Raw genomic sequence first — 13,281 nt, forward strand, 5'->3', positions numbered from 1 at the left:
TTTATTTCATTCCAAAAGCACAAGTTTATGATACAAACTTTCCAGAAGCTCCTTTTGTAAGATTTCTGAGTGGGATCTGTCAGGACAATTCCAACAATAGTCTACCAGCCTGTGTGCATCCCATCTTCCATGGTATCTGGCTTCCATTATTTTTATGTGAAATCTTTCACCTTGCTCTTCGCTTAAGTCACCAAGGTTCTCTGGAAAGCGATCAAAGTGACTGTGCAGATAATGGACTTTAACACTCATGTTACAGACAAACTTATTGAAATGAAAGAGAATATCCTCTACTAATTGTATGTAGTTGTCTGCCTTCATGTTCCCAAGAAAGTTGTTTCCCAAGAAAAAATGAAGACCAGGCACATGATTCGATTTAATTCATTGATGCTATGAAATGTGGGTCATTTATAAGTTGTCTGATCTATTGACCATCAAAAATTCCTGCCTTTAGATTTTCCATGGTAAGTCCAGGTAACATATGCGCTATCTATTTAATTTCTAATATCACATTCTTGGCAAAATTAACAGAAAAAATTGTTTTCAATCAAATTTCAGAGTTTATAGAACAAACTAATGTGTTTCACCCGAATCAAACCGGTTTTAGACAACACCATAACACAGAACACTCCCTTATTGGTATGACAACTTCAATTCAATATTTTTTGGATCATCATCAATCAGTGCTGTTAATTTCTCTTGATCTTTCAGCAGCGTTTGATACAATTGATCATCAGTTGCTCCTTGCTAGACTTCAATCTATTGGGGTTACAGATGAAGTTCTAGCTTGGTTCACATCTTACTTTACTGATCGCACATCTACAGTTATTTTCAATAATTCGTCATCCCTTCCATCTCAAATTTCACATGGGGTTCCACAAAGATCTATTCTTTCACCTTTGCTTTTCAATATTTTTCTGGCACCTTTGTTGACTTTATGCCAATCCATAGGATTTCATGTCTTTGCCTATGCCGATGATATCCAATTATTGCACCCTTTAAATAATAATAATCTAAGTGAAATTTTGGTCATTAATGAAAAACTAGATCAAGTACATCATTGGCTAGATAAAAACAGACTGGCACTCAATATCAATAAAACCAATGTTATGCTATTTCCCTGGAAAGAGAGTTTTCCTCTTGTTGCTCCAATTTCTATTCATAATGTTCCCCTACAATTAGTCAAAAATACAAAAATTTTAGGGGTAATTTTTGATAATAAACTTACTTACCATGATCATATCAGTAACATTGTGAAAATCACCTTTTATAGGTTACGCAAAATTCGTTCCATTTCGAAATTTCTTTGTCCCAAATCACTTACAATATTGATTCACTCTTTGGTGATGTCTAAAATTGATTATTGCAATTCTTTATTTAAAGGAATTGCACTATATGAAATTAAATGATTACAAATCATACAAAATACAGCTATAAAATTAATAACCAATTCAAAAAAATGTGATCATGTAACACCACTCCTCAAAGAGGCTCATTGGCTCCCTGTTATTTACAGAATCACTTATAAATTATGTTTAATTATCTTTAAAACTCTGATCAATAAGACCCCTGCATTTTTATATAGGTTTCTTATTCCATATTCTACAAAGAGAATTCTACGTTCTAGCGAACAAAATCTGCTATCTATCCCTTCATTAAAAATTATCAATACAAGGAGACAATTTATTTTTTCATGTACTGCACCGCAAACATGGAACGCCCTCCCTATTTTTTTACGAGAGGAGAAAGAACTTGGAAAATTTAAAACTGAATTTAAAACCTTCCTTTTTAAAGATGCTTTTACAACATAATTTTAGTTTCAGTATCATGTTTTCCTATATGATACCTGTGTTAACTATTTCCCTTTGTATTTTCCCTCAATGTTTCTTCTTTACTTTATGAATTGTAGTTCATCCCTCCTTTCCCATGTTTATCAATGTTAAAATCAAGAGTTCTTACCCATTTTTTAAGTAATTATATGTACTGTATTGTTTGTTTTATTTTTTTTATGTATTTAATAATTGTAAATTTTAAAGTGTACATCGCTTAGAATATTTGATTAAGCGATTGATCAAGTCTCCTAATAAACTTGAAACTTGAAACTTACACAAACCGTCTTTATTCAAAGTCTTTACAAATTGTTTCATCAGGCCTAGCTTTATATATAGTGGTGGTAGTATGATTCTATCTTGTGCTACCAAAGGTTCATTGATTACATTTTCTCCAGCCATCATATATGCCCTCAGAGGCCAATTGTTTTTTGCCCAATGTTCATGTGTGGCTGTACTATCCCAATAGAATATCTACTACCCCATAAATATCTAAGAAACTAGAGCTGATGCGGTCTATCCAATGCAATTTTCTGAATCAGCACCCCAAATAACCCCAGGAATAGGTCAAAAACCTAAGGCACCAATAATTTTTTTTTTATGGGGGGGGCCTGCGATATCTGTAAATAGCTTTTGAAGACAGAATAATGCTGGACTAGTCACATGTGTATTTAGTCCAATAAAAAGGCACAGTATTACTTTCAGTTTGTGAGTTGCAATTGGTATCGCAGGTTTGTGCTGCCATCTAGTGGTTAGAGAAATCAAAACTTTTACATAGTAACAAATGTCAGCAGATAAGACCTTCAAAAACTTTAAAAAAATGCACATGCAGTGTATGATTCAAAAATGTTCAAAAAAGAATAATTTTAAAAAGCTCAGCTATTATATCCTACATTTTAATGGTGTGCGCAGTGCTCCAACATACAAGTCATGAATTGGTACGACTGATATGAAGAGGAACCATCACAGTGCCACCATTTTTCCTTTAATACTAGCACTGTCAAATCTGTGCTACTAGTTATCCAGTCTATTGCATAAGAATGACTATGTTGCCGATGACATTACAATATTATAAATGCATAGTTCTTAATAAACTCTCACTGGTGGTGGCGTTAACTCCTCATAATTCCCCATATCAAGTAACACAGATAAAATACCTGTCAGTTTTCCAACTAATGAATAATTCCTTGTGTCCAATTGCTCAAAAATACAAAAAAAAAGGTTTTTGTTCATGTGAGTTCATAAGTGTTTCATTAAAAACTGCAAAAAGCCAACCAAAACAAAACAAAAAATATCCTTTTCCTGCGTTATCTTGTGAAAAGCGAAGGTTCTCCTCTACTCAGGCTGAGCTTTCCCTAGGCTTCTTCGGGAGGAGGTTAGTAATTTTCTACAGGAAATCGTTCATACTGCATGAGCACAAAGAACAATTTATGGCTTATAAAACCCAGTTCATAAAGCCTAATAAACATAAATATCCATCATAAAAAAAACCCCAGAATAAATCTCGTAAATCCGACGTAGTGGGGACTCACCAGCTGAGACTCTACTTCTTCCTGCTCTAAATGGCATTACTGCTAGAACGCCATCACCGATACAAATTAACCAATGGGGCTAACTTTCTTAATAAGAGATGGAGTTATATGGAAACGTGGGAACAGCGTGGAAATTACGTCTTTAGGCCCCTCCTCCACTATAATGAGGGCCATTCTATTTCATGATTTAAACTACCGGGTTCCACTGTGTTAACCATATTCCCCTCAAGCTATGAAAATTAAATCTATTATACTTAAATATTGACATATTTGGGGGGTCCACTCTTCTTTAATTTATCCTCTTAGATTTTGTATACACAAGCAGGAACCTAGGCGAGATACTGAAGGGTCCTAAACGGTTGAAGGATGTTAATCCTGGACATGTTAAATGCAATCTATGTGTGTTCTGTAAACATGCCATTCAAACTTCAGCTGTCCGAATCCCAAACGGTAATAGATGGTTTCAGTTACGTAGCCATACGGATTGTAATTCTCAGGGGGTAGTATACTGTATCATGTGTCCATGTGGATTATATTATATAGGTCAGACTGATCGTATTATAAAGACTCACATATCTGAACATCTAAGCACCATACGTACCAACAAAACTGAAGCCCCCCTTACTAACCATTGTTTACAACAACATACTCTGGATAAGCTGAAATTTGTGGTGTTACTGCAATTAAATAAAACACAGGGTGATATCTCTCAGCGGCTAATATATAGGGAATAGAGATTAATTTATGAATCGGGGACAGTGGAACCCAGTGTTTTAAACCAGTGGTTCCCAACCCTGTCCTGGAGGACCACCAGCCAGTCAGGTTTTTGGGATAGCCCTAATGAATATGCATGAGCGAGATTTGCATATAATGGAGGAGACAGGCATGCAAATCTACTCCATGCATATTCACTGTCCTGAAAACATGACTGGCTGGTGGTCCCTCAGGACAGGGTTGAGAACCACTGGTTTAAACCATGAAATAGAATGTCCCTCATTATAGTGGAGGAGGGGGCCTAATGATGTAATTTTCACGCTGTTCCCATGTAACTCTATATCTTAAGAAGGTTAAACCTATTGGTTAATTTGAATCAGTGATGGTGTTTTAGCAGTAATCCCAATCAAACTACTGGGTAAAAATATGTATAGAAGTCCCCCCAAGTATGTTTAAATCGTTTTTATTAAACACCACAATTAGCAATACACAACACAACAAGAATCAGATTTTCAAGCATAAACCAACTCCAATCCCCCCTCCCCCCAACCACCCACCCAACCCGGGCAGCAGCAGCAGCGGCAACCAACTCAGAATATAAAAGCAAGAAGAATAAAACAAGGAGTAAACAAACTAAGTATCCCAAATTTGACGCTGAACATAAGGAGTGAAAGTTAAACTAAAGGACTGACAACATTGACAGAACAACCGTCCCGCTTTAGACGACATGTCCACAATGTCTTTGCGTTCCAGCAACATTTGGTGTAACATTAATGCTCTCCACTGGGGGATAGTAGGAGGTTGCGGTGAAAGCCACTGTAACAGGATACATTTCCGTCCCAGCAACACAGTCTTCTGAAGAAAGGCTGCACAGCCCGGTCGAGATGGATGAAAACAAATCTGTAAGGTGAAGAGAAAACTTGGATGCAGTCTCCAGGAACAATGCCAAAGCTGTGCCACAGAGGACACCAACTGGATCCAGAAAAAGGACACCAGGGGACAGGTCCAAAACATATGTCCAAAAGATGCCATAGTGTGTGCGCATTTACCACAGCAATGTCCCAAACTGATCCCCATCACATGAGCTCTCTTAGGTGTATAGAAAGCACGTAAAAGAAATTTATAATTTCTCTCCCTCTCAACAGATGACAATGTGGAAGCAGTCCCCAGACGGATACCCTTACGGAGCATTTCGTCTGAAATAGGTATCTGGAGATCAGCCGACCACTTCTGGGCCAGAGCAACATAATCCAGTTCGCCTGAGAGTTCTTGCAAAAACTTATGATAAAATTTTAATGGTATGGGCTCCTGAGCCGTGAGGCAGAGAGCCTCCTGCAACTTGTCCTGAATTTCCTCCAGCACAACCACCGGAGTCAAGGCCTGCAGGTAATGTTGAAGTTGTCGATAAGCGAACCAGTCTGTAGGTAGGAGATGGAACATCGTCTGAAGGTCAGCAAATGAAACAGGAAGACCAGCACGGGTCACAGCCTGGGACACATACTGAAGGCCCGCACCGGACCAACACTGGAACAATGCAGAGTTCAGGCCAGGCAAGAAATCTCCATTACCAACAATAGGAAGGCAAGGGGTTCTGCAAGAAGAGATCTTCAATATCTTACACAGCATCCTCCAAGCCTTGCGCATAGCAGGTAAGAATGGGTTAGACTGCAACAGTAGTAAATCTGGCAAGTGGAGAGCATATAGGAGATAACTAAAATGGTAAGGCTGAAAATGAAAACACTCAATATCAGGCAAGGAAAAACAAGTAGTGTTACAAAACCAAACATGAATATGACATAATTGACAAGAAAGATTAAACCTAGATACACACAAAAGGCCCAGTCCCCCGAGTGGTTGGAAGCATTAGCTTGGATAATGAGATCCTAGCCTGTTTACCCTGCCACAAGTATGCAGAAAGGTGAGACCTGTGTTGAGATAAGTGTTGTGTGGTTAACATAATGGGGAGCATTTGCAATATGTAAAGCCACTGTGGGAGTATCATCATGTTATAAAGAGCAACGCGTCCAGAGAGAGAGAGAGAGGAAATGTTCGCCAATTATGTAACGTGGTCGCAGTGCGATGGAGTAAGGGCAGAACATTAGCATTATAGAGCCCGTCCAGATTTTGTGGAATAACCACCCCTAAATAAACCAAGTGAGAGGGAGCCCATTGCAGGGGAAACCCCCCACTCCAAGTCCGCCGCACCTCAGACAATGTAGGGAGTGCCAGAGACTTTTGCTTATTTAAGACCAAGCCCGAATAAAGATTAAACTCATCTAGGAGTTCCAATGCCCGAAACAACGAGCATTGAGGGCTGCCCAAAGTAAGCAAAAGATCGTCTGCAAAGGCCAATACCCGCAACTGAGAAGCACCCTCAGGCAATCCCGTAATCTCATCGTCTCTCTGTAGCGTGCGCAGTAGAGGGTCTAAATATAAAAGAAAAAGAAGAGGGGACAGCGGACATCCCTGTCGCGTCCCCCTGCCGATGGAAAAGGAGGGAGATCTCACGCCACTGACTAACACTGAGGCGGTAGGCCCCGAATAAAGCGCTTGTATAGACGCAAAATAACTGTCCGGAACCCCCATATACTGTAAAACCTGAAACAAGTAATGCCGATGGACCTTATCAAAAGCTTTCGCCGCATCGAGCCCGACCAGCAAACCAGGCAACTGCGCCTGCTGAGCGTGAGAAAATGCCAGAAGAACCCGTCGCACATTAAGTACTGAATGGCAAGTCCGAACAAAACCCACCTGTTCAGGAACAATAATAGAAGGCAACAAGGGGGCCAACCGATCAGCCAAAACACGAGCAAATATTTTAATATCAACATTCAGCAACGATATCGGTCGATATGATTCTAAATCAGTGGACGGCTTAGATGGTTTCGGGATTAAAGTAATCAGGGCTTCATTAGAGTAACGAGGGAACTCTCGCTGCGCCTGAATGGTCGTATAGTAATCTAAAAGAGAGCCCCCAATGGAAAAAGATAAAATCTTAAAGAACTCAGGGGAATAACAATCAGGCCCCGGTGCCGTACAAGGTCTCAATTTCTGTATCGCCTGCAGCACCTCCTGCAGATGTAAAGGTCGATCCAGGAGGGATATCTGAGCAGCCGTCAATCGAGGCATACCTGCGTCCTCTAGATAATCACACACGTCTGGACCTGTATAAGGACCCGGGGATGCATAGAAGGCCTCAAAATAACGATGAAAGCTAGCAGAGATATCCACCGAAGATGTCAAAATCTTCCCCGAGCTCTCTTGTATCATAGGAACGTATCGAGACCCCTTCCAACTCTTAGTTATGGATGCCAATAGCTTCCCCGCCTTATTGCCATATTTGTAAAAATGAAATTTACGAAAGAACAACAATTTCTTCGTACGTTCGTGAATGAGAGAATTTAACGCTAGCAACACGGTCTTATACGCCTCCCGATTAGCCACTGTAGGACTACACAATAAGTCTCGTTTCAGCGACACCAGCTGCCTTTCAAGCTGCACTATACGATGCGCTATACGACGTGCTCGAGTAGCGACATAGGCAATGATGTCCCCATGTAACACCGCCTTAGCTGCGTCCCAAAATAACACAGGTTGGTCTACATGCTGAGCGTTAAAAGAGCAATATGCCTCCCACTTGTCAGACAAGAACTTTTGGAAGTGGGCATCATGATGTAAATAAGAGGGAAATCTCCATCCCGTCCCAGGACCTACTGAGCCACCCATCGCAACATCAATCCAAATCATATTGTGATCCGACACCTCCAGGGGGCCTATTGTCGCCTCAGTGACCCGAGAAAACAAGGATTCCGAAAGTAAGGTATAATCAATTCTAGAAAAGGACCCATGTGCTCTAGATTGGTGAGTATAATCCCGCTCAGTAGGATGGAGCAAGCGCCAGGGATCAACCAACCCCAAGGCTCAACAAAGATAAGGGACCCCTTTAGTTTGCCTCAATGAAGCCACTCCCGATGTCCCAGAGCGATCCATACCCGAGTCAAGCACTTGGTTCAGGTCACCAACCAGAACTAAAGGGCAATCAGAATCTTGTAAACATATATTAACCAGATTTTGAAAAAAGGAATGTTGATATCCATTAGGGCCATAGCCCACTAATAACCGAAAGGGCCCTCCAGGTCAGACCACCCTCACCAAAAAGTAACGGCCCTGAGGATCACGCCGTTGGATCTGAACCGTGCATGGTAAGCCCTTCCGTATGAGGATGGCCACCCCAGCCCTCTTCCCCGGAGAGGAAGCATAATGTAGATCCCCAACCCAGCTCCTCTGAAGTTTCTTGTGCTCTAGGTCAGTGAGCCTAGTCTCCTGGAGACAGGCAATATCCGCACGATGTTTCAATTGGGACAAGATTTTTGTGCGTTTAGCAGGGGTTGTAATTCCTGACACGTTCCAGGAGAGTATTCGCAGTATCCGCTCACCCATATGGGACCCTCCCACTAAGCCCAAAGCAAGTTAGCCACCAAATAGGAAGTGCCCCAGGGCGCCCCACCTCACCCCAAGACCCCACATGCACACTCCACTCAATCCATTCACACATCTTCACAAAAGTAAACCCCAAACAAAAAGCAAAGAATATCACAAAATACCAAATCAATGCTGCTGCCACCACCCAGAAACCCCACTCCCCCCATCCCCACCCAACATTCCCAGAAATCCCTATGATGAGGGATAAGTACAGGTCACGAAAGACACCCAACCCAGGGCCACCCCGACTAGCAATGAAAATGAGCCCCCAAGGAGCCATCGGGACAAGAATCCCCTCCGTACCGGTGAGCTAAATGAGCAAACTATAACCAGAACACACACAGGTCCATGGTAGAGTCAAAACAGTCAATCCGCCCCAGAATTCGGGCTACCAAGAAGCTTGATGAAATCTGCAGCTGCTTCCGGGGACTGGAAAGACTTTCAAACACCATTGTGTTGAATCCTGAGTATGGCCGGATAGTTAAATTGAAACCTCCGCTTGAGCTCAGCAAGTTGGGCACATAGAGGGTAATAGGGCTTCCTCCTCTCTTGCAAGGCCACCGAAAAGTCCTGACTGATGCAGACCGGGGTTCCATTGTATTTAAGCTCATCCCGCTTGGTCCGATATTGTTGTAACAGTTCCACCTTGTGACGGAAATTCAGGAGTTTTAAGATAACCACCCACGGACGCATTTCCAAGCCCGCGCGGGGGCCCATAAGATGAGCCTGCTCCAATCGTAAAGGGCCCAAAGAGGGCGGGAGAGGCAATTCATCTCTCAGCCAATGCTCCAGGGCATCCAGTAAAAGCCGATCAGCAATTGTTTCCGGGATGCCCATGAGACGCAGGTTAGATCGGCGCGAGCGATTCTCTAAATCGTCAAGTTTCTCCGACTGCAAACGCACCTGGGCCTGTAGCGTGCTCAAAGCCGTCTCTCGAGCCTCCAAGGAATCTTCCAGAGTCGAGACACGCTGTTCCAGTTCCGCGGTTCGAGCCGCTGCGGCAGACAGCAGAGTCTCGATGTTAGAGATCTGCAAGGAGAGAAATTCCATTTTCGGGCCCAGAACCTGCGCGACTGCCTCTTTAATATCTCCCAGCGAGGTGGGAGACTGCCGCTGCAGGGCTCGCCGCCATCTTGCCCTCAGCAGGCCTCACACGTTTGAGATCTTTTCGTGCTGATTTAGCGTTCATGGAGTCCTGGGACCGTGTAATATATCTGTCCATATAGTAATTGTGCCCCAAAAGACACAGCACCAGCGTCGGAGGGAGAAACCGTCCCGCGATTGAAGAAAATAAACAGGGCAGCCCCGGAGCGAGCAAGGAAACGTCCTCACTCGCTCATAGCATCACGTGACCTTGAAGTCCCCCCAAGTATAAAATCACTCAACTAACAAAAAAGAAAGGACTACAAATGTTAGAAAAAACTTTCAACCATGATGACGCTCAGAACCTTGAGTTGGTGATGAAATCACAAACCGGGGACAAGCCCCTGTTGGTGTTTCAATGCTCTATCATTGCACCATCTTTATCGGTAGAAAGATAATACTATGTATATTTTGAAAAAAACTTTTAGAACTATGTTCACTGTGATACAAAAAGCTATAATTGGTAATATCTTCAACTCTTAATAATTTGAATGCTGGAGAGGAAGTGACGTCACCGAGAAGCATGGCTGGTTAATTCTCGAGCTCCGGAGGGGCTCGATACAGGCAGTGTTATACTACATCTCTACGGAGCGGTGGGAATTCAGTGGCCGGTGACTTGTACTCGTGAATGGATGGCGAGTAGGAAAAAACTGGCAAAGTTTCAATACTCAGCAACGGGGAGCGTGAAAACGAGATCGCACGCTGTGGAGTCCCCGACTGCCTCGATCAACATGGCGTTGCAGGCGGGGCCTAAACAAGCAGGATTTCAGAAGGCCAGTACTGCACAGGGAGACAACTCGATGGAAGCGACTTTGGAACGATGGTTCCGGGACCTTAAGGAGGAGATGGTGGGGCTCCGCGCTGACGTACGAGTGGCCTTAGCAGAAATAAGGTCGGAGGTGAGCGAGCTGGGCACTCGGGTGACGGGGACTGAGGACCGTCTGAATCAGATGGAACCTACAATACAGGCCTGTTCCTCGGAACTGCACGTGGCGGTATCCCAGCTAGATGAACTGCGGAGTCAAGTGGAGGATTTAGAAAATCGCTCGAGACGACATAATTTACGCTTTAAAGGAGTTCCGGATACAGACCAATATAAAGATGCGAAGTCTGTAGTTAAGGATTTTTGTAAAGATCTGCTTCGGGAAGAAGACCGGGAAGACATGAGCCTTATAGTTCTGCAACGGGCTCATCGGAGCTTAGGCCCAGCGAGGGGCTCGGGCAACAGAGACATCATTGCCTGTTTTGGTGATTTCCCGCTTAAAGAACGGATTCTTCAAGCAGCCCGGCGCCATCCTAACTTTACATGGCAGGGGATAGCGGTGGGGGTCTATCAGGACTTAGCGGCGGTAACCCTCCAAAAACGTCGCGCATTCAAAGACGTGACCCAATTCATGAGAGCCGAAGGCTACCGTTACCGCTGGTTATTCCCATTTGGCCTGCTAGTTACAGTAAATGGGAAACATCGCCGGGTGGACTCCTCAGGGGATGCTTGGATTGCACTGAAGGAGCTGGGATGCAGATTGACGGGGGACAGAAGCGATCGGGGCCCTGCAGGAGAGGAGGAAGAACAGAGACCTGGGAATGTGGAAGTCCCATCGGCGAGCCCACAGCCGTCTACATCTGGCACTTGAGCAGTTTCACTGTACCAGGACTGGACAGTTCTTGATTTGTTTCCATACAGTGGGGGGGTTCCGGGGAGCAGAATGTTGGGGATTGGATTCTCCATTATATAGATAATCCTCCTGGATATACTTTCAGAAGGGGGAAATGGTTATATAAGGGGGAGGGCAGATGTTGCTATGGTTTGTACTTCTATAAGGGAGTGAGTTAACCTTTCCCTTAATTATGGTTAATGTTTGGGGCGTAGAAATATTTGACTGTTGGGAGTATAGAGTGTGGTGAGGGTATGAGGGTGGGGGAGTTTGTGAAGATTGTCTGGGAGTGAGAGCATATTGGGAATATATGTGATTTCATAGTATGTTAGAGAAGTAGTGATTTATTTTTGCTGAGCGGGTTGCTTGCTTATACAGCTCTCCTCCACCCTGTATGGTACTAATGATTTTAATTGGTCATATAAGGGGGGGAGACGGGGAAATCTGATTACAGTTTTCAGATGTATCACTCTAGGCTTTTTGGGGGGAATTAGTTAATGATAGTTGGTACATTATGGGGCTATTTCCTCCCATAGGAATTATTTAAGATTTATGTTATAGAGAGACTGCAATGTAAGTAGAGATGTCTTATAATAATTATTTCTGAAGGGAGGAAGCATGATTGATCATTGTTGACACATTGGGGAGAGGGGGGGAAGGGGACCATTGCATGGACAGTTGGTGGGCTTGTAGAGATAAGAATGTGATAAAAGCTGAGCCTCTTGGCTACGACGTACATTTCTCATATGGCTGATTCCAAAATAGACGGATCAGCTATTAGGAGGGGGGGGGGCGGGAGGGGAATGGATGTTGGGAGGGAGCAGACCAGGCAGCAGACGGTTGGGAGTGGTGAGCCGGAGATTCTCATTGGATCTTGGAATGTTAATGGGTTAAATAGTCCCGGTAAAAGGAGCTTGGTGTTTCGGGAATTGACACGTATGAAATGGGACATATGTTTATTACAAGAGACCCATCTGAGACCCCGAGATGTAGGCCTCCTCCGAAGACCACAATTTGATTTGATTTGGACTCATCAGGGAGAGGGGGCTACCAAAAGAGCGGGAGGGCTAGCAATATTGATACGAAAAGGGTTGGGTTTTCAGGTGGAACATGTATTCAGGGACAAGGATGGGCGATGTTTGGCTCTGCAAGGAGGGCTGCAAGGTCACCAACTGACAATCATTAATATATACGGCCCTTGTTCAGCTCAGGTTGCCTATTACAAGGGCCTTAAGAATGAGTTACGATCATTTGTCAAAGGGGCTGTTTACCTTGGAGGGGATTTCAATGTTCCTCCGGATCCAGTCTTGGACCATTCGGGTGGGGGGCGTAGATCCCTAAACAAGCCAGCAAAGGCATTATGTAATTTAATGCACTCATTGGGTTTGGTGGATTGCTGGCGCTTGCTTCATGGCACTCAGAAATCGTTCACATTTTACTCGCATGCACAACATATTTATACTAGACTTGATGGACTGTGGATCCATAGAAACCAGATGGGTGGGATCAGCAGGGCTGAAATAGAGCCAATGCATATTTCTGATCATGCCCCAGTTTGGGTGGCCTGCACTGGTATGTTGGAACAAGGTGGGCGTAAATACTGGAGGCTCAATGAGTCGCTACTGGGCTCCACGGAAGTAAGCGCAGCAGTGGAACGCACTATCAGTGAATATTTGGAACAAAATGATAATGGGGAGGTAACTGATGCGGTTTTATGGGATGCTCTGAAAGCAGTAGTCCGGGGAGAACTTATTAAATGGGGGGCTAGATACAAACGAGCCAGAACCCGAAGATTTTTACAGCTACGTCAAACGCTGATAGGGTTGGAACGGGTACATCAGGACACAAAGGAGACCGAGGTTTTGATTCAATTGCAGAGGGTAAGAGATGAATTATATCAATTCCAGGTTGATGAGCTGGACAGGATGC

This window comes from Geotrypetes seraphini, chromosome 3 (genome assembly GCF_902459505.1).
Source record: "Geotrypetes seraphini chromosome 3, aGeoSer1.1, whole genome shotgun sequence".
In the NCBI taxonomy this organism is placed as follows: Eukaryota; Metazoa; Chordata; class Amphibia; order Gymnophiona; family Dermophiidae; genus Geotrypetes; species Geotrypetes seraphini.